This window comes from Nomascus leucogenys, chromosome 5, assembly GCF_006542625.1.
Source record: "Nomascus leucogenys isolate Asia chromosome 5, Asia_NLE_v1, whole genome shotgun sequence".
In the NCBI taxonomy this organism is placed as follows: domain Eukaryota; kingdom Metazoa; phylum Chordata; class Mammalia; order Primates; family Hylobatidae; genus Nomascus; species Nomascus leucogenys.
In genome coordinates this window covers 1007114-1031611 of record NC_044385.1, presented here as the reverse complement: position 1 = coordinate 1031611, position 24498 = coordinate 1007114, and the positions used below count along the sequence as shown (strand labels likewise).

Genomic DNA, 24498 nt, shown 5'->3' with positions numbered 1-24498 from the left:
TTGGTGTTAGCTTACAAGATCCAAGCTGTTCTCACAGGGTAACTTGAAAATTGCACCAGCAGCTGCTTTGGAAAAAAAATCAATGGACACCAAGAGCAATCATGCACCCCATGTGATATGGTTTGGCTCTGTTCAAAGAAATCAGAGATGACACAAACAAATGGAAAAACATTCTGAGGCAGAATAGGGTCTGGAGGAAGGGAACCTAAGGCTGATTCATACTGACTGGATATCACAGGCTATTCCCCTTTCAATTCCTCCTTTCTCTTTGTGGCAGTTGCTGCGTGGCAGTTGGAAAATGAAAGTACCTCTGATTGGTCCCTTTCCACAACCAATCAGACTGGTCATGGCCCACTACTTTATTTGCATAGAGTGAACCAATGAGAAAACTCTAGAGGGTGTTTAAACTCCAAAATATCCTGTAACTAATGCTCTTGAGCTGCTTGCTTGAGCCTTCCCTGACTCTCTGGAGTGTACTTTCCTTTAAAATAAATCTCTGCTTTTGCTGCCTTGTTTTCTTTGTGTGTTTTGTCCAATTCTTTGTTCAAAATGCCAAGAATCTGGACAACTACCCTCAACAGTAACAATTCCCTGCTCATGCATAGGAAGAATCAGTATCACTGAAATGGCCATATTGCCAAAAGCAATATACAGATTCAATGCTTTTCTTATTAAACTAACAATGACATTCCCCACAGAACTAGAAAAAAATCTATTTTAAAATTCATACAGAACCAGAAATGAACCGGAATAGGTAAGGCAATCTTAAGCAAAAGGAACAAAGCTGTAGTGATCAAACTACTCAACTTTAAACTATAGAAGAGGGCTACATTAATCAAAACAGCATGGTACTGGTACAAAAACAGACACACATACCAGTGGAACTGAATAGAGAACCCAGAAATAAGGTCACACACCTACAACCATCTGATCTTCAACAAAGTTGACAAAAACAAGCAATAGGGAAAGAACTTCCTATTGAATAAACTGTGCTTGAATAACTGGTAGCCACATGCAGAAGACTGAAAATGGACCTCTTTTTTTACAAGACATATAAAAATTAACTCAAGATTGATTAAAAACTTAAATGTAAAACCCAAAACTATAAAATCCCTGGAAGACAACCTAGGCAATACTATTCTGGACATAAAAATGAGCAAAATTTTTATGATGAAGATGCCAAAAGCAATCATGACAAAAGCAAAAATTGACAAATGGGATCTAATTAAACTTATGAGCTTCTGCCTAGCAAAAGAAACTATCAACAGAGTGAACAGACAATCCACAGAATGGGAGGGAATATTTGTGAACTATGCATCTGACAAAAGTCTAATATTCATCATCTATAAGGAACTCAAATTTACAACAACAAAAAAACTCCTCAAAAACCTCATTTAAAAGGGGGCAAATGCTGGGTGCAGTGGCTCATGCCTGTAATCCCAGAACTTTGGGAGGCCAAGGCAGGAGGATCACTTGAAAACCAAGAAAGAGACTGCATAGCCAAAGCAAGATGAAGCAAAAGGAACAGATCTGGAAGCATCACATTACCCAACTTCAAACTATACTATAAGGCCATAGTCACCAAAACAGCATGGTACTGGTATAAAAATAGGCACATAGACAAATGGAAGAGTATAGAGAACCCAGAAGTAAAGCCAAATACTTACAGCCAACTGATCTTCAAAAAACTGAACAAAAACATACAGTGAGGAAAGGACACCCTATTCAACAAATGGTACTGGGATAACTGGCAAGCCACATGTAGAAGAATGAAACTGGATTCTCACCTCTCCTCTTATACAAAAATCAATCCACCATGGATCAAAGACTTAAATCTAAGACCTGACACCATAAAGCTGCTACAAGATGACATCAGAAAAAACCCTTCTGTCATTGAACTCACCTGCAGCTCTTAGGTTTTCTGTGTCTTTCTTTGTAGCCAGAGCCAGGCCTATACACCAGCAACATGTCAAAGGGAACTGCAGTTGATATTGATATTGGCACCACCTACTCTTGTGTGGGTGTTTTCCAGCAGGAAAAGTAGAGATAATTGCCAATGATCAGGGAAACCGAACCACTCCAAGCTATGTTGCCTTTACAGACACTGAACGATTGATCAGTGATGCCACAAAGAATCAAGTTGCAATGAACCCCACCAACATGGTTTTTTGATGCCAAATGTCTAATTGGATGTAGATTTGATGATGCTGTTGTCCAGCCTGATATGAAGCATTGGCCCTTCATGGTGGTGAATGATGCTGGCGGGCCCAAGGTCCAAGTGGAATACAAGGGAGAGACCAAAATCTTCTACCCAGAGGAGGTACCCTCTATGGTTCTGACAAAGATGAAGGAAATTGCAGAAGCATACCTTGGGAATACTGTTACCAATGCTGTGGTCACAGTGCCAGCTTACTTTAATGACCCTCAGCATCAGGCTACCAAAGATGCTGGAACTATTGCTGGTCTCAATGTACTTAGAATTATCAGTGAGCCAACTGCAGCTGCTATTGCTTACAGCTTAGACAAAAAGGTTGGAGCTGAAAGAAATATGCTGATCTTTGACCTGTGAGGTGGGACTTTTGATGTGTCAATCCTTACTATTGAGGATGGAGTCTTTGAAGTCAAATCTATAGCTGAAGACACCCACTTGGGTGGAGACTTTGACAACTGAATGTCAACCATTTTATTGCTGAGTTCAAGAGCAAGCATAAGAAGGACATCAGTGAGAACAAGTGAGCTGTAAGATGCCTCCATACTGCTTATGAACATGCTAAGCCTACTCTCCCTTCCAGCACCCAGGCCAGTATTGGGATCGATTCTCTCTATGAAGGAATTAACTTCTATATGTCCAGTGCCCGTGCCTGATTTGAAGAATTGAATGCCGACCTGTTCCATAGCACCCTAGACCCCACAGAGAAAGCCCTTCAAGATGCCAAACTGGACAGGTAACCGATTCATGATATTGTCCTGTTTGGTGGTTCTACTCATATCCCCAAGATTCAGAAGCTTCTCAAGGCTTCATCAATGGAAAAGAACCGAATAAGAGCATCAATCCTGATGAAGCTCTTGCTTATGGTGCAGCTGTCCAGGCAGCCATCCTATCTGGAGACAAGTCTGAAAATGTTCAAGATTGCTGCTCTTAGATGTCTCTCCTCTTTCCCTTGGTATTGAAACTGCTGGTGGAGCCATCACTGTCTTCATCAAGCGTAATACTACCATTCCTACCAAGCAGACACAGACCTTCACTACCTATTCTGGCAACCAGCCTGGTGTGCTTATTCAGAGGTTTATGAAGGTGAGCATGCCACGACCAAGGATAACAACTTGCTTGGCAAGTGTGGATTCACAGGCATACCTCCTGCACCCCGTGGTGTTCTTCAGATTGAAGTCACTTTTGACATTGATGCCAATGGCGTCCTTAATGTCTCTGCTGTGGACAAGAGTACAGGAAAAGAGAACAAGATTACTATCACTAATGACAAGGGCCATTTGAGCAAGGAAGACATTGAATGTATGATCCATGAAGCTGAGAAGTACCAAGCTGAAGATGAGAAGCAGAGGGATGAAGTGTCATCTAAGAATTCACTTGAGCTGTATGCATTCAACATGAAAGCAACTGTCGAAGATGAGAAACTTCAAGGCAAGATTAATGATGAAGACAAACAGAAGATTCTGGACAAGTGTAATAAAACTATCAACTGGCTCGATAAGAATCAGACTGCTGAGAAGGAAGAATTTGAACATCAGCAGAAAGAGCTGGAGAAAGTCTGCAACTCCATCATTACCAAGTGTACCAGAGTGCAGGAGGCATGCCAGGAGGAATGCCTGGGGGATTCCCTGATGGTGGAGCTCCTCCCTCTGATGGTGCTTCCTCAGGGCCCACCATTGAAGAGGTTGATTAAGCCAACCCAAGTATGGATGTAGCATTGCTCCATACATTTTGAAACATTGAAGGACCTAAATTTGTAGCAAATTCTGTGGCGGTTTAAAAAAGTTCAACTACTATAGTAAGTTACTGGGCAGTCTCAATACTTGAATATGGAACATATGCACAGGGGAAGGAAATAACATTGCACTTTATAAATACTGTATTTTAACTGGAAAACGTAGTGTCTTAAATAAAAACTGTTTTAAATTGGCGCCATAAAAAAACGTAAAACCCTTCTAGACATTGACTTAGGCAAAGACTTCATGACCAAGAACCCAAAAGCAAATGCAACAAAAACAAAGATAAATAGGTGGGACTTAATTAAACTAAAAAGCTTTGGCACAGCAAAAGAATCAGCAGAGTTAACAGACAACTTACAGAGTGGGAGAAAATTTTCACAATCTCTACATGTGACAAAAGACTAATATCCAGAATCTACAAAGAAATCAGCAAGAACAAAACAAATAATCCCATCAAAAAGTGGGCTAAGGACATGAATTCTCAAAAAAAGATATACAAATGGCCAAAAAGCACATGGAAAAATGTTCAACATCACTAATTATTAGGGAAATAGACATCAAAACTGCAATGCAATACCACCCCACTCCTGCAAGAATGGCCATAATAAAAAAATCAAAAAATAATATATGTTGGCGAGGATGTGGTGAAATGGGAACACTTTTACACTGCTGGTGGGAATGTAAACTAGTACAACCAGGATGGAAAACAATGAGGAGATTCCTTAAAAAACTAAAAGTAGATCTACCATTTGATCCAGCAATCCTGCTACTGGGTATCTACCCAGAGGAAAAGAAGTCATTATACAAAAAAGATACTTGCACATGCATGTGTATAACAGCACAATTTGCAATTGCAGAAAAAAATGTCCCATCAACCAACGCATGGATAAAGAAAATGTGGTACATATATACCATGGAATACTACCTTAGCCATAAAAAGGAATGAAATAATGGCATTGGCAGCAACCTGAATGGAATTGGAGACTATTATTCTAAGTAAAGTAACTCAGGAATGGACAACCAAACATCGTATATTCTCACTCATAAGTGGGAGCTAAGCTATGAGAACACAAAGGCATAAGAATGATACAATGGACTTTGGGAACTTGAGGGAAAGGGTGGGAGGGGGATGAGGGATAAATGACTACGCACTGGGTACAGTGTACACTACTTGTGTGACGGGTGCACCAAAATCTCAGAAATCACCACTGAAGAATTTATTCATGTAACCAAACACCACCTGTTCCCCAAAAACGTATTAAATAAAAAATAAATCTTAAAAAACATGGTACATATACACAATGGAGTATTATTAAGCAAAAAAAAAAAAGAAAAAAAAATGAGATCCAGTCCTTTGCAACAACGTGAATACATGAATGGAACTGGAGATCATTATGTTTAATGAAATAATCCAGGCACAGAGAGATAAATGTCACATGTTCTCACTTATTTGTGAGATCTAAAAATCAAAACAATTGAATCCATGGAGATAGAGAGTAGAAGGATGGTTTCCGGAGACTGGAAGGGTCATTGAGGGATGTGTGTTGGGGGGAGGTGAGGATTGTTAATGGATACAAAAAATAATTAGAAGCAATGAATAAGACCTACTATTTGATGCCATAACAGGGTGGCTATAGTCAATAATAATTTAATTGTACATTTTAAAATAATTTAAAGGGTGTAATTGGATTGTTTGTGATTCAAAGGATAAATGCTTGAGGGGATAGATGCCCCATTCTCTATGCTATGATTATTTCACATTGCATGCCTGTATCAACCCCATCTCATGTACCCCATAAATATGTATACCTACTATGTACCCACAAAAATTAAAACAAAACGAAAGAAAAAGAGAAAAAGAAAAGTAAATAAAATATATTACAAGGCCAAAGTAACAACAATAGCACGGTATTGAGTTTAAAGGGACACATAGTCCAATGGAACAGAGTATGGAACTGAGAAATAAATCCGTGTATTTACAGCCAATTGGTTTTCCACAAAGGCTCCAAGAACACACACTGGGTGCTGGACATTATTTTCAATTAATGGTGCCGGGAAAACTGGATATCTACATGCAAAAGTATGAAACTGGACCCCTATTTCTCACCATATACAAAAAGCAACTGAAGATGAATTATGGACTTATACATAAGATCTGAAACTATAAAACTATTAAATAAAAACACACAGAAAACACTTCCGAACATTAGTTGAGGCAAATATTTTATGGCTAAACATCAAAAACACACACAATGAAAATGAAAACAAAAACAAAAGCAGACAAATGGGAAAATAGTATCAAATTAAAAACCTATACGGCAAAGGAAACAATCAATGGAGCAAAGAAACAACTTGTTGAATGGGAGAAAATATTTGTAAACTATTCATCTGATAAAGACTAACATCCAAAATATACTCAAATAGTAAAAAGCAATCAAATTAAAAAGTGCGCAAAGGACATAAATAGACATTTCTCAAAAGAAGAAATGCAAATGGCTAACAGGTTCTTTTCTTTAATGCTCAACATTACCAGTCACAAGGGAAATATAAATCAAAACCAGAATGAGATATCATCTTACCCCAGTTAGAATGACTATTATTAAAAGGAAAACACAAGAGATGTTGGCAAGAATGTGGAGAAAAGAAAACTTATGTACTGTTGGTGGCAATGTAAGTCAATACAGCCACTATGGAAAACAGTATGGAGATGTCTCCAAAAAAAAAAAAAAACTAACTAAAAATAGGACTACCATAGCATCTAGCAATCCCACTACTGGATATTTATCAAAAGAAAAGGAAATCCATATATCAAAGGGATGCCTACATTTGCATGTTTATTGCAACAGTATTTACAATAGCAAAGATATGAGATCAACCAAATTGTCCATCAGTGAATGAAAATGTAGTGTATGTGCACAAGAAAGTACTATTATGCCTTTAAAAAAACTGAAATTTTGTTATTTGCAGCAACATGGATGTAAATGGATATCATTATGTTAAGTGATGTATGCCAGGCACAGAAGGACAAATATTGAATAGTTTCACTTACATAAGGGAGCAAAAAAAAGTTGATCTCACGGAGACGGAGAGAAGAATGATAGCTACCAGAGACTGAGAAGTATGTGTAGATGGGTGTTGATGGAAGAAGAGAGGTTGTTAATGGGTACAAACATACAGTTAGATAAAAGAAATGTTTTAATATTTGATAGCAGAGTAACTGACTATATATAACAATGTATTGTATATTTCAAAACAGCTTGAAGAGAGGACTGAAAGGCTTCCAACACATAGAAATAATAAACAGGCTGGACACTCTAGCTCATTCCTGTAATCCCAGCACTTTGGGAGGTCAAGGGAGTAGGATATTTGAGGCCAGGATTTTGAGACTAGCCTGAGCAAGAGTGATATCCCATCTCTACAAAAATAATAATAATAATTAGCCAGGTGTGGTATGCACCTACAGTCCCAGTTACTTAGGAGGCTGAGGTGGGAAAATTTCTTCAGCCCAGGAGGTTGAGACTGCAGTGAGCCATGATTACACCACTGCACTCCAGCCTGGGTGACGGAGTGAAACCCTATCTCCAAAAATTTTTTTGTAAAATTAAAAATAAAAATTTGAGTTGATGAATACCCTATACACCAACTTGATCATGACACATTGTATACATATAACAAAATATTATACATACGCCATAAATATGTACACATATTATGTATCAACATAAAAAGTATGAAAAATAAACTGGCATCAAAGCTATGAAAATAAATCGAATTGTTAAATGGCAGTCGATACAGACTTCAGGTAAAATGATAACTAAGCTACCTGGCTGAATAAAATGTTTAGAATGCAACTGAGAAAGCAGAGAGATCTAAAACATATTAAAGAGATTAGGAGATTCAAATAATAAAATGAGCAGGTCTAATTTAAATCATGTTTAAAATTCAGAAGTAGAGAAGAGGGAAAACAAAGATACAATATTTGAAATAAAGACTTTGAATTTTATAGAAATGATAAAGTCAGATCAGGAAGGATGGCTTATACCTGTAATCCAACACTTTTGAGAGGCCAAGGCAGGAGGATTCCTTGAGCCCAAGGAGTTTGAGACCAGCCTCAGCAACATAGCGAGACCCTGTCTCTACAAAAAAATTTTTTTAATTAGCCAGGTGTGCTGGCGTGTGGCTGTAATCCCAGCTATTCAAAGGCTGAGGTGGGAGGATCATCTGAGCCCAGGACGTCAAGGGAGCAGTGAGACATGATTGTGCCATTGCACCCCAGGCTGGGGGACAGAGAGAAACCCTGTCTCAAAAAATACATAGAAATAAGTAAAAATAAAAACAAAGAACAAAGTTGGGAAATGGAGATACATGTGGGAGATAAAAAAAGTGTGATAAATAAAACAGGATATTTATATACAAACAAGACTAGTGTGGCCAGGTGCGGTGGCTCATGTCTGTAATCCCAGCACTTTGGGAGGTCGAGGTGGGTGGATCACGAGGTCAGGAGATCGAGACCATCCTGGCTAACACGGTGAAACCCCGTCTGTACTAAAAATACAAAAAATTAGCCAGGCGTGGTGGCGGGCGCCTGTAGTCCCAGCTACTTGGGAGGCTGAGGCAGGAGAATGGCGTGAACCTGGGAGGTGGAGCTTGCAGTGAGCCGAGATGGCACCACTGCACTCCAGCCTGGGCGACAGAGCGAGACTCCGTCTCAAAAAAAAGAGAAAATACCATGTGTTGGCAAGGATGTGGGTACCCTAGGAAATTCACACGTTACTTGTTGGCATGAAAAGTGTTACAAGCAAAAAGTGGCACAATTTTGGAAAACTGGTAATATCACCTACAGCTGAAGAGATGTAAACATACAACACAACAATGTGATTATTACGTATGTTCCCAACAGAAATTAGTACGTTTATTATTTGCAAAGTCTTACCTCCTCACTTTGCTTGTATCTCAAGTTAGCAAAAGGGAGTAGAATACACACACCTTCTGGAAGTCAGGACAAAGAGTCAGAAAGGAGTCAGTAGAAGAAAAAAAAACATTTTAAATCTGTAACGCAGGATGACTCAGCGAGTCAGACTGTCCTACTTCCTTAATGAGAAAAGCTGGCACACGCCTGAGCATAAAGAGAAAGGGAGTTTTGACTTTGAATATGTTTAAGAATATCTGCAAAATTTCTCAGTAAAATCCTTAAATGTAGATTTTTCTCCAACTTAGGTTTTCTGTTTTTTTTTAAATTTGATTCTTGGGAAACATAAAAGAAAAATATCTGTAATTTTGACTTGGCCTTTTATTTACCTTATTCTTGGTCCTGCCCCAATGTTCTTCTTTTCTGAAAGCATATTACAGAGAGTATGAAGGAAGTACCTAATCACAAACTACCAAGTTGACATTTGTGGTAAATCATTTAACTTTTTATAAAGAATATTTTTATTGATTAAATAAAAATTTGTTTTTTAGAAGAAGATACATTATAATTCTATTATGATAAAATATTTTGAACAAAAGGAAATTTTAAAAATAATTTTAATTTAGTCTTATCCATTTATTAAGAAAATAAAGTAAAACCAACAGTTTATCACTCATGTCTTGTGACTTTAGTTAATTAAAAGTAACACTAAAAACATTTCAATAAAATTTAAGTTGAGATGTCACATTCTTTTCCAGCTAAATATGAATTACTTTTCTAACTATAAAATCAATTAAGTCACTAGGGAGAAGATATCTCAAGTTATATGAAAGATACAGTAAGAAGTTGGTCACTAATCACAGTGATGAAAAAGGTAAAAAAATATGGTTACTTGTTAAAATTATATTTCTCATGCAGTTTTGTGCTCTGCTGCTTGGGCTGGAGAATAGTGGCATGACCATGGCTCACTGCAGCCTTGACCACCTGGATTCCAGCGATCCTCCCACCTCAGCTTCCTGAGTAGCTGGGACTACAGGTGTGCATCACCACACCCAACTAATTTTTTAGCTTTTTGTAGAGATGGGGGTCTCACCGTGTTGCCCAAGCTAGTCTTAAATTCCTGGGCTCAAGCAATCCTCCCACTTTGGTCTCCCAAAGTGCTGGGATTACAGATGTGAGCCACTATGCCTTACCATCCCATGCATTTTTGAAAATACTCATCACTATTACATCACAAATGTAAAATAATTCTATCACTTTGTTTTCTTCTCACAACATCCTTAGAGCATTTTGAATAGAATAAAGTGCCCAATATTTCAAAGAACGTAGTGAGAAACAAATAAGAAGGAAGACATAGACCGTTATTTTGTGGAGAAATAAACATAAGAACCACTATGGGATTCATCTGGTATAAATTTATTACGCAGAAGAAACTACAAATTGAATATTCAAAAAGAATTGAATACATTCACATTTTTAGTCTGCCTCACATTCAGGTTTTAAAGTAACATAGTAAGAGTCTAAAAAGGTTTCAATAATATAAATAAATAAAAATCTAGAATCATTTCTAGAAAAATTATTGCTGAAGTGAGCTTTTATCTAAAGTCTATTATTCTTTCCAAAAGCAGAGGGGGTTAAAATAACAAAAACCAAAAAACAAATAAAGCCTACTGAATCTAAATTAACTAAAGTATTAGATATTATTATATTCTGAGCATTATCATAAGTTATTCTGCACCTTAAGAGAAAATCCTGCCTCTTGCATATGCCTGGGTAGACCCTAAATAGTCAGTCACTGAAATTATTGTCCTAGACCTACATTTCTTTCCCGCTGCCTCACTGTTGCTCTTTCTCAGACTGAAAAATTAAGCAACACTTACCAAGTAGGGCTTTGAGAGTGTGTTTTTCCATGTGAGGACAGCCACGCTGTTGTTATATAAAAAGAACCTCATTACCTCATCTCTCCCCCTCTCCCTGGATGAGCAATTTTCCTATTACCTTTGAAATATGGCAATGTCTGGTTATTTTGGTAGGAAGCAGTCTCAAAAGGGAAAATGAGGTACTTACTTTAGTTACGAAGTAAAGCAAAGTAAATAGCGACACCTCCTCAGCTGAACACTTTTTAATGTCATAATCCACAATGTATAAACCTGGGGTGTTCATGTGATTATATCACACTAAGCCAAACTAAATCCCCACTTCCACTTGACCTAGCTTCTATATCAATGTAATGTAGGATAAGCTAGAACACACTGAGAACTGAAAATTGGAATATAAACTAGTTACTTTTTTTGTTATTTGTTTGGTTTTTTTTGAGATGGAGTTTCGCTCTTTTTGCCCAGGCTGGAGTGCAGTGGCGTGATCTCGGCTCACCGCAACCTCCACCTCCCAGGTTCATGCGATTCTCCTGCCTCAGCCTTCCTGAGTAGCTGGGATTACAGGCATGCGCCACCATGCCCGGCTAATTTTGTATTTTTTTAGTAGAGGCAGGCTTTCTCCATGTTGGTCAGGCTGGTCTCAACTCCCAACCTCAGGTGATCCACCTGCCTCGGCCTCCCAAAGTGCTGGGATTACAGGCGTGAGCCACCGGGCCTGGCCAATTTATTATTTTTAACTTGTCTTTCTTTACTGAAATGGTGAAGGCAAGGAGAAACTAGTAGCAATGAGCGGGCCATATATTCAGATTTTTGAAAAACTATTTTATTAAGATTTGACTGACATATAAAAAGTTGTACATATTTGAGGGTAAGTATATGCTACAAAACCGTAACCACCATCATGGCCATAAATATATACATCACTTCCCAAAGTTACCTTCTACATCCTTTATTATTGTTGTTCTTTTTGTTTGTTGGTTTGGTTTTGCATTTTTTAAATGAACATTTAACATAAGATCTACCCTCTTAGCAAACTGAAGGTATACAATATAGTTTTGTTAACTATAGGCACTAACCTATATATCTTGAGAATTTATTTATCTTGCGTAACTATAACTTTGTACAATCTAACCATTACTTCTTCATTTCCTCCTCCAACCAGCCCTTGACAGCCATCATTCTATTCTCAACTTCTGTGAGTCTGTTTTAGATCCTTCACATATAGGTGAGATTATGCAGTATGTGTCTTTCCCTTACAGCCAGATTTTGATTTCTAAATACCTATTTCTTTATAAGCCTAACCATGATTCCTTGGTCTTGAGTAGGAAATATATTAAAATGGGCCTTTGTCAAAAAGCAAGAAAGCACTCCAAGATGAGTGAGATTTCATCAAAAAGATAGACAAGACAGAATTTAGAGGCTTCCAAGGGTAAATTGGGGATGACATTTTTGTTATTGTTTGTTTTTTTGAGAGAATCTCACTCTGTTGCCCTGGATGGAGTGCAGTGGTGCCATCTTGGCTCACTGCAACCAATGCCTCCCAGGTTTGAGTGATTCTCCTGCCTCAGTCTCTCAAGTAGCTGGGATTACAGGTGCGTGCCACCACGCCCGGCTAATTTTTGTATTTGTTTATTTATTTATTTATTTATTTATAGAGATGGGGTTTCACCATGTTGTTCAGGCTGGTCTCAAACTCCTGGTCTCAAGTGATCTGCCCACCTTGGCCTCCCAAAGTGCTGGAATTACAGGCATAAACCATCATGCCCAGCCCAAACTGGGGACATTTGGACACCAAAATAAATATTGACTAGAATTAATGCAGCTGAGTGCCATGGTGCATGCCTGTAGTCCCAGGTACTTGGGAGGCTGAGGCAGGTGGATCACTTGAGCCCAAAAATTTGAGGCCAGCCTGTGCATCACAGCAAAGCCTAGTCTAAAAAAAGAACTAATGCTTTCCATATATAAATGTTCATTATCCCATTCTCAGTGTTACTTAAAAAAGAGTATGAATATTAGTATTGTGTGTGTAATAACATAGATGAAAAGCGAATGTCAAACTCACCCTGTCTACCAGTCAATCTTAAAAATGTCCAATCAGTGATGCTACCCAGTCTCTGAATACAGCGTAAGATTTCCCTGGGCAAGGAGGCAAGCCCAAGACCATTCTTATTTCTGGAGTACCTCCTTGCCCATTTCTAGTGGCTGAGCAATTATTCCACCGAACTTCTGAGCCTTGCCCAGCTGCAAGATCCAAACAGTAATACCACTCAGCCTGGAGCCACAGCCTGAGACCCTCCTTTATAAAGGTGACAGCAGAGCCCAGTCCACAGCTCCTTCTGACTGAAGAGCCCAGCTACTGATTTCACCAGACCTCATAGCCCAGCCAGAAGCTTTAGCTGATCTCAGAACACAGGCCGCAACCCAGCCCAAAGAGAGAATGTGACAGCAACCTCCTCCTGTCCATGGCCACTGCCATTTGAGCCATCTAGAACCCAGGTTAGAATAAATAGTGAAGGACTAGTCCCATGAAAGAACACATGTGAAGACTGGGAGATGTGGCCATGGTTTTAAAATGACAGACACCAACAAAAGGACACAAAGATTATGAAGAATCAGTAAAATATGACACTACCAAAAGAAACTAATAAAACTCCAATAATAGATTGTTTAAAAATGAAGATCTATGAACTAAGAATGAATCCCTTAAAGAAGTTCACTGAGTGATTAAAAAAAAAAAGAAAACTAAATGGAATTAGGAAAATAAGACACAAAGAAAAAGAGAAGATTGAAAAAATAAATAGAAACAATAAAACAAACAAATAGAAATCCTAGAAAGGAAGAATAAGATGACAGAAGTAAAAAATTCAATAGAAACCTTCAATAGCAGACTTAATTAAACAAAAGAAAGAATCCATGAGCTTGAAGAAAGAACATTTGAATTTATCTAATGAGAGAATCAAAAAGCAAAAAGAAAAAAAATGAATGAAGAAAACCTATAGGATCTATAGTATATTATCAAGAGAGCTAATATTTGCATAATAGGAGTTCAGAAGGGAAAGAGAAAGAGAGAAATAAACAGAAAGCTTACTTTTAAAGATTATGGGCCAGACAGGGTGGCTCATGCCTATAATCCAAGCACTTTGGGATGCTGAGGTATGAGGACCATCCAAGATCAGTAGTTCCAGAGCAGCCTGGGCAACTCCAAAAATATATTTTTATTTTAATAAAAATTTTGATAAATTTATATCATTATAATATATATTGTTAAAAATTTATTAAAACAATTATATATTATTTTATAAGTAATATAAATTTTAAATAAGATATTTTAATAAATTTAATTTTTGTCACTACAAAAAATAAGTTAAAAAAAATTTTTTTAAGATGGTTAAGGCCAGATGCAGAGGCTCATGCCTGTAATCTTAGCACTTTGGGACACTGAGGTGGGAGGAATGCTTGAGCCCAAAAGTTAGAGATTGACATAGGCAACATAGTGAGAGCCATCTATAAAAAAATTTAAACATTAGCCAGCCATGGTGGTGCATGCCTGTAGTCCCAGATACTTGGCAGGCTGAGGTGGGAGAATTGCTTGAGCCCAGGAGGTCAAGGCAGCAGTGACCTATGATTGTGCCACTGTACTTCAGCCTGGGGGACAAAGCAAGGCCCTTCCTTTAAAAAAAAGAAATTATGGTTAAAAATTTCTGAATGTGGGAAAAGATATGAGCATCTAGGTATAAGAATCTCAGTGATATTCAATTAAACTCAAGCCAAAGAATAGCTCACCTAGAATTATTAAGAAAAACCTCTCAAAATCAAAGAAAAAAAGAAAATTCTGATATCACCATGATATAAAAAAATATCACATACATGGGAGCCCCCAGTGTAGTTATCAATGAATTTTTTTAACATTTTTAATTTTAATTTTTAATTTTTGCGGGTACATAATAAGTGTATATATTTATGGGGAACATAAGATGTTTTGTACAGGCAACCAATGCATAATAATCATATCATGGAGAATGGAGTAGCCATCCTGTCAAAAATTTATCTTTGTGTTACAAATGATCCAATTATACTATTTTAGTTAGTTTTAAATGCACATGTAAATTATTATTGCCTACAGTCACCCTGTTGTGCCATATATGAGTAGGTCTTATTCATTCTTTCTAACTATTTTTTGTACCCATTATCCACCCCCACTTCCCTCCCAACCCCTCACTACCCTTCCCAGCTTCTGGTAACCATCCTTATACTCTCTATCTTCATGAGTTTAATTGTCTTGATTTTTAGATCCCACAAATAAGTGAGAATGTACATTGCCTTTCTGTGCCTGGATTATTTCACTTAATATAACGATCTCCAGTTCCATCCATGTTGCTACAAAGGACAGGATCTTATTCTTTTTGATGGCTGAATAGTGCTCCATTGTGTATATGTACCACATTTTCTTTATCCATTCATCTGTTGATAGACATTTAGGTTGCTTCCAAATCTTGACTATTGTTAAAGGGCTGCAACAAACATGGGACTGAAGATATCCCTTTGATTTCTGACTTCCTTTCAGTGGGACTGCTGGATCACATGTTAGCTCAATTTGTAGTTTTTTTGAAGAACCTTCAAACCATTCTCCATAATGGTTGTACAAATTTATATTCCCACCAGAGTGTACAAGGGTTCCCTTTTCTCACACCCTTGCCAGCAGCTTGTATTGCCTGTCTTTTGGATATAAGCCATTTTAATGGGAGTGAGATGATATCTTACTGTAGTTTTGTCTTCCATTTCTCTGATAATCAATGACGTTGAGCACCTTTTCTTTTTTTTTGAGACAGAGTCTTGCTCTGTCACCCAGGCTGGAGTGCAGTGGCGCAATCTCGGCTCACTGCAAGCTCCGCCTCCCGGGTTCATGCCTTTCTCCTGCCTCAGCCTCCCGAGTAGCTGGGACTACCACCACCACCATGCCCGGCTAATTTTTTTTTGTATTTTTAGTAGAGATGGGGTTTTACTATGTTAGCCAGGATAGTCTTGATCTCCTGACCTCGTGATCTGCCCACCTTGGCCTCCCAAAGTGCTGGGATTAGAGGTGTGAGCCACCATGCCCAGCCAAGCACCTTTTCATATGCTTATTTTCCATTTGTATGTCTTCTTTTGAGAAATGGCTATTCAAATCTTTTGCCCATCTTTTGATCAAATTATTAGATTTTTTTGTATAGAGTTGTTTGAGCTCCTTCTATATTCTGGTTACTAACTCCTTGACAGATAGGTGGTTTGCAAATATTTTTTCCTATTCTGTGGGTTGTCTCTTAATTTGTTGATTGTATTTGCTGTGCAGAAGCTTTTTAACTTGATGTGATCTCATTTGTCTATTTTTGCTTTGGTTACTTGTGCTAGTGGGGTATTGCTCAAAACATTTTTGCCCAGATCAATGTCCTGGAGATTTTCTCCAATATTTTCTGGTAGTAGTTTCATAGTTTAATGTCTTAGATTTAAGTCTTTAGTCCATTTTCATTTTATTTTTATATATGGTGAAGGAGAGGGGTTTAGTTCCATTCTTCTGCATATTGATATCCAGTTTTCTCAGCACCATTTATGGAATAGACAGTCTTTTCCCCGACTGTATATATATTCTTGGCACCTTTGTTGAAAATGAGTTTACTGTAGGTATGTGGAATTATTTCTGAGTTCTCTATTCTTTTCTATTGGTCTATGTGTCTTCCTTTACGCCAGTGCCATGCTGTTTTTGGTTACTACAGCTCTGTAGTGTAACATGAAGTCAGGTAATGTTATTCCTCCAGTTTTGTTCTTCTTGTTCAGGATAGTTTTGGCTATTCTGGATCTTTTGTGGTTTCATATAAATTTCAGGATTGTTTTTTCTATTTCTGTGAAGCATTTCATTGGTATTTTGACAGGGATTGCATTTTATTTGTAGATTGCTTTGGGTTAAACATTTTAACAGTATTGTTTCTTCCAATACATGAACATGAAATATCTTTCCTTTTTTTTTTTTTTTTTTTTTTGAGACGGAGTCTCGCTCTGTCGCCCAGGCTGGAGTGCAGTGGTGCAATCTCGGCTCACTGCAAGCTCCGCCTCCCGGGTTCACACCATTCTCCTGCCTCAGCCTCCCTAGTAGCTGGGACTACAGGCGCCCCCCACCACGCCCAGCTAATTTTTTTGTATTTTTTAGTAGAGATGGGGTTTCACTGTGGTCTCGATCTCCTGACCTCGTGATCCGCCCGCCTCAGCCTCCCAAAGTGCTGGGATTACAAGTGTGAGCCACCACACCCAGCCAATATCTTTCCATTTTTTGGTGTCCTCTTCAATTTCTTTCATCAGTGTTTTACAGCTTTTATTATACAGATCTTTCCTTTTTTTGGTTAATTCTAGGTATTTAACTTGATTTCTGGCTGCTGTACATGGGATTCCTATTTTTTATTTCTTTTTCAAATTGTTCACTGTTGGCATAAAGAAATGCTACTCTTTTTTTTTTTTTTTTTTTTTTTGGGACAGAGCCTTGCTCTGTCGCCCAGACTGGAGTGCAGTGGTGCAATCTCAGCTCACTGCAAGCTCCACCTCCCAGGTTCACGCCATTCTGCTGCCTCAGCCTCCCGAGTAGCTGGGACTGCAGGCGCCCACCACCACACCCAGCTAATTTTTTTGTATTTTTAGTAGAGACAGGGTTTCACCATGTTAGCCAGGATGGTCTCGATCTCCTGACCTTGTGATACACCCACCTCAGCCTCCCATAGTGCTGGGATTACAGGCATGAGCCACTGCACCCAGCCATAGAAATGCTACTGATTTTTTGTATGTTGATTTTGTATTCTGCAACTTTACTGAATTTACCAGTTCTAATAATTTTTTGGTGAAGTCTTTATGTTTTGCCAAACATAAGATTATATCATCTGCAAAAAGGATAATTTGATTTCTTCCCTTCCAATTTGGATGCCCTTTATTTCCTTCTTTTGTCTGATTGTTCTAGCTAGAGCTTCCAATACCATATTGAATAACAGTGGTGAAAGTGGGCATCCTTGTTGTGTTCCAGATCTTAGAGGAAAAGCTTTCAGTTATTCCCCGTTCAGCATATTAGCTGTGAGTCTGTCACATATGGCTTTTATTCTGTTCTTCCTTCTATACCCAGTGTTTTGAAAATTATGAAGAAATGTTAAATTTTGTCAAATGCTTTCTAGTATCAATTGAAATAATCATATGGTTTTTATCCTTCATTGTGTTGATATGATGTATCACATTGATTGATTTGCATATATTGGACCATCCTGGCATCCTAGGGAATAATATCACTTGGTCATGATGAATTATCTTTCTAATGTACTGTTGTATTCAGTTTGCTAGCATTTTGTTGAAGGTTTTTGCATCAATAATCATCAGAAATATTGGCCTGCAGTTTTCTTTTTTGATGTGTCTTTGGTTTTTGTATCAGTGTAATGCTGGCCTCGTAGAACGAGTTTGGGAGTATTCCCACCTGCTCTATTGTTTGAAATAGGATTTGGGTAGGATTGCTTTTAGTTCTTCTGTAAATGGTAGAATTCAGCAGTGAAGCCATTGGGTTCCAGGCTTTTCTTTACTGGGAGGCTTTTTGTTACGACTTTGATTTTGTTACTTTTTATTGGTCTGTTCAGGTTTTGGATTTCTTCGTCGTTCAATCTTGGTAGGCAGTATGTGTTTGTGAATTTGTCCATTTCTCTAAATTTTCCAATTTATTGGCATATAGTTTCTCATAGTAGCCACTAATGATCCTTTGAATTTTGCTAATTATTTGTAATGTCTCCTTTTTCATGTCTGATTTTATTTATTTAAATAGTCTCTCTTTTTTTTCTTAGTTTATCTGGCTAAATGTCTGTCATTTTGTTTGACTTTTCAAAAGACAACATTTTTGTTCATCTTTTGTATTGTATTAATTATTTCAATTTAATTATTTCTGCTCTGATCTTTTTTTCTCTTTCACTAATTTGGGGTTTGGTTTGTTCCTGCTTTTCTAGCTCTTTAAGATCCATCATTAAATTTTTTATTAAAAGTTTTCCTTCTCTTTTCTTACAGGCACTTACAGCTACAAGCTTCCCTCTTAGCACTGCTTCTGTTGTATCCCATAGGTTTTGGTATGTTGTGTTTCCATTATCATTTGTCTCAAGAAATTTTTCAATATTCTTCACAATTTCGTTTTTGACCCACTGTCATTCCAGAGCATATTGTTCATTTTCCACGTATTTGTATAGTTTTCAAAATTCCTCTTGTTTTATTCTGCTGTGGTCAGAGAAGATGCTTAACATTACCTCAACTCTTTTGAATGTTTTAAGACTTGTTTTGTGACTTAACATATGGCCTATCCTTGAGAATGATCCATGTGCTGAGGAAAAGAATGTGTATTCTACAGCCATCGGATAAAATGTTCTGTAAATACGTGTTAGGTCCTCTTGGTCTACAGTGCAAATTGAGTCTGATTTTTTGGTTGATTTCTGTCTGGAAGATCTGTCTAATACTGAAAGTGGGGTGTTGACATCTCTAACTATTATTGTAGTATTGTCTGTCTCTTTTTTTGTCTAATAACATTTGCTGTATATATCTGGGTGCTCTAGTGTTGGGTGCATATGTATTTAAAATTGTTACATCCTCTTCCTGAATTGATCTTTTATCATAATACAGTGAACTTCTTTGTCTTTTATAGTTTTTGTTTTGAAGTTTATTTTATCTTATATAAGAATAGCTGCTCCTGCTCTTCTTTGGTTTCAATTGTCATAGAATATCTTTTTCCATCCCTTTATTTTCAGTCTATGTGTATCTTTATAGGTGAAGTGTGTTTCTTGTAGACAACAGATGATTGAGTCTTTTTTAAAATATCAATTCAGCCACTCTGTGTCTTTTGTTTGGAGAGTTTAGTCCATTTACATTCAATGTTATTATTAATAGGTAAGGACATACTTCTGCTATTTTGTTGTTTTCTGCTTATTTGGTGGTCTCCTCTTCCTTCTTTTCTTTCTTGACTTCCTTTTAGTGAAGATGTTTTTTTATGGTGATACAATTTAGTTTCTTGCTTTTCATTTTTTTCTGTATTTGTTGTTTTTTGTTTTTGGGTTTGAGATTACCGTGAGGCTTGCAAATACTATATTTTAACCTATTATTTTAAGCTGATGACAACTAACACTATTTGCATAGACAAATAAGCAAAATAAAATTAATACAAACCCACGCCTTAACTTCATATCCCTGCTCTTTAATCTTTTTGTTTCCATTTATATCTTATTGTACTATGTTTTATGTTGTTCTAGTTATTATTTTTGACCAGTTTATTGTTTAGCCTTTCTACTTTATATAAGAGTACTTTACACACCACAGTAACAGTGTTAACAATATTCTGTGTTTTTCTATGCACCTACTATTACCAGTTAGTTTTGGACCTTCAGGTGATTACTTACTGTTCATTAACTTTCTTTTCTTTCTAGTTTAAGTACTCCCTTTAGCATTTCCTGTAGGAGAGGTCTTATGATAAAATTTCTCCACCGCTGACCTCCTGCCCCTCTTTGGCGGGGTCCGGGCTCCGTTGGTGCGAGAAGCCGACTCCCACGCCACGGAGCCAGCCCTTCTCATCAGAGAAACCCTGTTCACCAAGGCCATGGAAGTGGAGGCTGCGAAGGCTCGGTCTCCAGCCCCCGGCTACAAGCGCTCTGGCCGCGCTACAAGTGCCTTTCCTGTACCAAGACATTTCCAAATTCGCCCAGAGCAGCGCACCACGCTGCCACACATGGGCCGGCAGACGGCTCTGAGGAGGTGACCGAGGTGAAGCGAAAGACAGAGACAGAAGCCAAGGCAGAGGAAGCCAGTGGGGACAAGCTGTCAGGCTCCCCGAGTAAGCCTAGGCCCTCTGCGTGCCCGCTGTGCCCCAAGGCCTACAAGAGGGCACCCGAGCTGCGCAGCCACGGGCGCAGCCACACGGGGGAGAAGCCCTTTCCGTGCCCCGAGTGGGGCCGCCGCTTCCTGCAGCCCGTGTGCCTGCGCGTGCACCTGGCGTCGCACGCCGGCAAGCTGCCCTGACGCTGCGCTCACTGCCCCAAGGCCTACGGCGCGCTCTCCAAGCTCAAGATCCACCGGCTCGGCCACACGGGCGAACCGGCCCTACGCCTGCGCCGACTGCGGCAAGTGCTTCGCCGACCCTTCAGTGTTCCGCAAGCCCCGGCGCAGTCACGCTGGCCTGCGGCCCTACAGCGGCGTGCGCCGCGGCAAAGCCCACGGAGGACCTCCGTAGCCACGAGCCGTTCCACACCGGCGAGTGCCACTTCCTCTGCTCGGAGTGCGGGAAGACCTTCTTCCGCTCGTCCTCGTTCACGTGCCACCAGCGCATCCACGCGGGACAGACGCCCTATCGCTGCCCGGCCTGCGGCAAGGGCTTCACGCAGCTCATCCTGCCAGAGCCACGAGTGCACGCACTCGGGGGAGAAGCCCTTCCTTTGCTCGCGCTGCACCTACATGTTCTCCGACCCCTCGAGCTTCCGGCGCCACCAGCACGCGCACGACAGGGTGAAGCCGTACCCCTGTGAGAAGTGCCGCAGGACTTCCGGCAGCCGGCTGACCTGGCCAGGCACCGGCACGTGCACACGGGCGACCGGCCGTTCAAGTGTCTGCAGTGTGACGAGACGTTCCTGGCGTCCTGGGATCTCAAGCGGCCCTTCCGATGCGAGGAGTGCGGGCGAGCCTTCCCCGAGCCTGCCAGCCTCACGAAGCACAGCTGGGTGCACTTGGGGGAGCGCCCCTTCCACTGTAACGCGTGCAGGCAATCCGTTCTGGTGTCCAGCCTGCCGAAGCAAGAGCGGACCCATCAAAAGCAGCGAGGCCGCGGGGGCGCCCCCTGCACAGGAGCTGGTGGTGGGGTTGGCCCTGCCTGTGGGCGTGGCAGGTGAGGGCTCAGCCGCCCGGGCAGCAGGGGCGGGGCTAGGGGACCCTACAGCAGGGCTGCTAGGGCTGCCCCCGGAGTCAGGTGGTGTGATGGCCACACAATGGCAGGTGCTGGGCATGACGGTGGAGCACGTGGAATGCCAAGATGCTGGCGTCCGGGAGGCTCCTGGTCCTTTGGAAGGGACAGGTGAGGTGGGGGGTGAGGAGGTTGACAAGAAAACCTCCCAGTTTGTGTGCGCAGAGTTCAAGGAGACTTTCACAATGACGCTGCTGCATCGGCATGAGCGCTCAACATCTGGAGCTCCGGCTCTTCCCCTGCACCCAGCGTGGCAAGAGCTTCTCTGACCGGGCTGCGCTGCACAAACACAGATGCACTCATAGCTCATTGCGCACCTACACCTGCCCCAAGGCCTTCTTGAGTGCTAGCGACCTGCGGAAGCAAGAACGCACCCACTCTGTGCCCATGGGGTCCCCCATGCCCCTGGCGGCTTTGCTGGGAATGCCTGAAGAGGGGCCGGCCTGAAGCCCATGCCCCCCCAGCACCACACTCCGGGAGCCCAGCCCCCATCAGGGGCTTCCGGTACCTCCTTTTGCCTGGCTCGCTCTTTGGACTGCAGATCACTACCCCTCACCATCTAGTTCACCTGTCACCCAGCTAAGAGAGCTGGGACAGTGGAGGCTGGCAGCAGCTGAGACGTGACTGTCTAGGAGTAACATTCATTAAACTTTTAATTTTGGCACCAAAAAAAATAACTAAATAAAATTTCTCAGTTTTTATTTGTCTGGTAAAGTTATTCTTTCTCCTTTATGCTTAAATAATACTTTTGCTGGATATACTATTCCAGTGTAAAAGTTTTTTTCTTTCAGCACCCTAAATATATCATACCACTCTCTCCTGGCCTGTAAGGTTTCCACTGAAAAGTCTGCTGCCAGATGTATTAGAGCTCCATTGTATGTTGTTTCTTTTCTCTTGCTGCTTTTAGGATTCTTTCTTTATTGTTGATCTTTGGGAATTTGATTATTAAGTGCCTTGAGGTAGTCTTCTTTAGGTTAAATCTGCTTGATTTTTTTCTTTCTTATACTTGCATATTAATGTCTTTCTCTAGGTTTGGGAAGTTCTCTGATATTATCCCTGTTAATACACTTTCTACTCCTAACTCTTTGTCTACCTCCCTTTTAAGGCCAATAACTTTTAGATTTGCCCTTTGGAAGCTATTTTCTAGAATTCTTCAGTGTGCTTCGCTGTTTTTATTTATTTTTCTTGTGTCTCCTCTGACTGTGTGTTTTCAAATAGCCTTCTTCAAGCTCATTAACTTTTTTTCTGCTTAATGAATCTTGCTACTAACAGACTCTGATGTATTTTTCAATATGGCAACCGCATTTTTCAGCTCCAGAATTTCTGCTTCTTTTTAAATATTCCAATTTCTTTGTTATAATCATCTGATAAGATTCTGAATTTCTTCTCTGCATTATCTTTAATTTCTTCGACTTTCCTGAAAACAGCTATTTCAAATTCTCTGTCTAAAGGGTCACATATCTCCATTTCTCTAGGATTGGTCCTTGGTGCCTTATTTAGTTCATTTGATGAGGTTGTTTTTATGGATCATCTTGTTACTTGTAGATTTTCATCTGTGTCTGAGATTTGGGTCCAGTTTTTTTTTTTTCTGCTATAAAAAGACAACAATTAGTTCATTTTTTCGCAATTGCTGCACTCTCCCTCAGCACACAGAAATGCTTTTCACACCTTGCCATTGCTGTTCAGGGATGGAGCAGTGGTGGAATTGGTGATTCAAGGCTTTTTTTTTTTTTAACTGTTTAATGCCTCTTTCCATGATATAAAGTTTAAACCAGGTACTTTGAGTGCTAACTTTATTTTTGGTTCCTTTGATGACGTATTTTTGGTGTCGATAGTTGTTAAATTGGTGTCTTTGTTGGGGGGATAATCCGTGGAACCTTCTATTCTGCCATTTTGCTCTGCCTCTTCCCCTATCAACATATTTTTAAACAGAAATCTTGAAGATCAGGAGAGGTGGAATGATATATTCAAAGCATTGAAAGAAAAAAACCCTGTTAAACAAGAGTACCTTATACAGCCAGCCTGCTTTTCAGAAATGAGAGAAAAATAAAGACTTTCTCAGACAAACAAAAGCTGAATAAATTCATTGCCACTAGATAAGCCTTACAAAAAAATGAAAAAAGAATGTTCTTCAAGCTGAAAGAAAAGGATGATTACTAGAAAAATGAAAACGGATGAAAGTATAAAACTCACTGGATAAGAAAGTACATACACAAACCCAGAATATGCTAGCACTGCAATGATGGTGTATAAGTCAGTTATATAAATGTGTGAATGTTAAAGGAGAAAAATATTTAAAATAATGTAGTTATTCTTATAATAATTTTTAAAGAAATAAAATTATTTAAAATGCTATAAATTGCAGCATAAAAAACTGGGCATAATGTGTACAGTTTTTGTATGTGATGAAAGTTAGGTTGTTATCAAGTTATGTGTTATATTTTATTTGGTAACCACCAAATAAATAACTACAGCAGATACACAAAAGACAAAAAGAAAGCATTCAAAGCATACCACTACAAAAAATCATTCGGCTACAAAAAAAAAGGAGTAAGAATAAAAAACAAAGAATCTACAAAACAACCAGAAAATAATTTAAAAATTGGCAGAAGTAAAACCATCCTATTAGCGATTACTTTGAAATTAAGTGGAGTATATTGGTAGAAATGTAAATTAGTTCAGCCACTGTGAAAAGCCATTTAGACATTTCTCAAAGAACTTAAAACAGAACTACCATTCTACCCAGCAATCCTATTACTGGGTATATATACAAAGGAAAATAAGTCATT

General features: G+C 39.4%; 2 pseudogenes; both read left to right on the top strand.

The window, feature by feature from the left end:
* Window positions 1-1966: 1966 nt before the first annotated feature.
* LOC100581719 lies at window positions 1967-3902 on the top strand (annotated as a pseudogene).
* A 16436-nt stretch (window positions 3903-20338) lies between these two features.
* Window positions 20339-22156, top strand: LOC100600049 (annotated as a pseudogene).
* Window positions 22157-24498: the final 2342 nt, after the last annotated feature.